The sequence below is a fragment of the Bombina bombina genome, chromosome 9 (genome assembly GCF_027579735.1).
Source record: "Bombina bombina isolate aBomBom1 chromosome 9, aBomBom1.pri, whole genome shotgun sequence".
Taxonomy (NCBI): domain Eukaryota; kingdom Metazoa; phylum Chordata; class Amphibia; order Anura; family Bombinatoridae; genus Bombina; species Bombina bombina.
In genome coordinates, this window is record NC_069507.1 from 264962381 (window position 1) to 264964821 (window position 2441).

Below are 2441 nucleotides of genomic sequence, written 5' to 3' on the forward strand. Positions count from 1 at the left end.
CTTCGTAAAGATCTTGTAGTCCGAATTTAAGAGCGAGATCGGACGATATGATCCCGGCTCCAACGGATCTCGTCCCGGCTTCGGGATTAGAGTGATATGAGCCGAAGAAAAGGTATCGGAAGGGTGGTTACCTTCCTTGAAGAGGCCATTGTACACTTGATTAAGTATGGGCGACACCTGTGGCAGTAGCAGACGATAAAGTTCTATGGGGAGACCGTCCGGACCCGCTACTTTACCCACAGACAAGGATTTGATCGTGGCCTGTACCTCCTCCACTGAGAAGGGGGCGTTAAGAGACTCCAATTGGTCATCTGTCAACTTTGGAAGTGATACTGAGCGCCAGAATCGTTCCAATACCTCCGTTGGAGGCTCTGATTGACTAGTGTACAGCTGTTTATAGTAGAGAGCAAAACCCTCCGCTATTTCTAGAGGTGTCCTATATGTATCGCCGTTCAGCTGTATCGCCGCGACCTCTCGACTCGTCTCTCTTGCATTTACTAGGTTGGCTAGCAGTTTACCCGATCTGTTCCCATATCTATGGAATTTACTCGCCGACTTCAACAGGTCAGAAGCCGCTTTCTGTTTCAGGAAAGCCTCTAACTCCTCCCTAGCCAACACGAACGCCTCTTGTGTGTCCCTGGATCTGGAGACATGGTAAGTTTGGTAAGACTGTTCCAGGGTCTTCTGTAGCTCATCATGTCTCTGTTGTGCCCTATGCTTTAAATTAGCTACATAGGAAATAATGTGTCCTGTTAGAACTGCTTTGGCAGTATCCCAGAACAGCTGTGGTCGATCCAGATGCTGGTGGTTCTCTGTATAGAAATCGTTCCAGCAGTGTGTGAGGTATTTTTTGAAGGCCTCCGAGGTCAACAAGTATGATGGGAACCTGAGCGTATTCCTATTTGGCTTATTTCTGTGGAGTTTCAGCGTCAGTCCCACTGGGGCGTGATCTGATAGTAAGATAGTGTATATTTTCTCTTGACTAACCCTAGGAATTAGCCCCTCCGATATCCAAAACATGTCAATTCTAGATAGAGAGCTTGCCGTCTTGGACAGGCATGTATAGCTCCTCTCCAGAGGATGTCTCCTTCTCCAGATGTCGCACACCGCCAGATCTGAGTGGAGTTTGGAGAAAACCTTTGTTTCAAATCTTCCCTTATGTTTTGAAAGCCGAGCATTAGCGTCTATCGGACCCAACCAAGTTCTATCCAGCTGCGGGCTTGGAGTCAGATTAAAATCTCCCCCCAGGATAAGTGGAGCATCACCAAAAGGAGTCAATGCTTGAGTCAAAGTGTTCCAAAAGGCAAAAGTTTTAGAGTTGGGGGCATAAATATTGCAAAGAACGTAGATGGTGTCCTGAATTTTAACCCTCAGTATCAGAAATCTACCCTCCGTATCCTTATACGTCTGCAACAGTTCAAATGAAAGGCGCTTACCAAATAGAACAGCCAAACCTCTACTTGAGCTAGTATAAGACAGGTAAGAGATCGATCCCACCCATGTTTGTTTTAATTTGTCATGTTCTGTATCTGTTAAGTGGGTCTCTTGGAGGAGCGCTATGTCAGAGTCTAGTTTTTTTAAATGAGAGAGGATCGCTCTCCTCTTTATTGGGGAGTTAATACCCCCCACGTTCCAAGACGTCAATTTAAGTGTCATTTATATCCGTATAGAGGGGATAAGAGGAATAAGTACAGAGAGGGCGGGGAGGAGAAAAGAAAGGCAGGGAGGGAAGAAGAAGAGAAAGAGAGGGGAGAAAGAAAAAAAAAAAAAAAAAAAAAGGGGGGGGGAAGAAGGTTAAACTGTGTATATGTGGAATTAAGGTATGTGTTACCTAGTTTGGCCAGAATAAGGAATATATTATATTCTACAAGCTTGGACATGGCATCCGACTAACATATATAGCAATGTTACGAGGGGTCTTATCCATATATATCTGAAACAGAACTTGCAAATTTCTCCCAGATAAGCCATAATACCATATGAACCAATATATTCCCACAGCAATGTTCTCCCTATCCCAACCACAACCCAAATATTTCCCAGAAATTTAACTCCCTGTAGCAATAAAGCAACTATGAGCTCCCAGCAAAGATATCTAGCAATACATTGTAATGGTAATGTCTGGGGATATGTGCAAATTATTGAATAGGAAGGGGTTCCACAGCAATACACAACACACCTGGCGACATGTAATACAGTGAAGCGATTACCAGATCCGCTCCCCTCGCCACCCAGCCCACAGGCGGATTCCGCCCGCGGAGGAGGCAGCTGGAGAGTCAGATAGAAATATACATATGTGAAACTCCCATGTAACAAGTCAACCCCCCACCCCTCTTGAAAGGAAAAGGTAATACAGTGTGATGAGTGCAATTTGGTGAGTACGCAGGATAGGAGAGGACAAGTCGTAATACATTGATATACACTGGGCCGAATAGGTGATG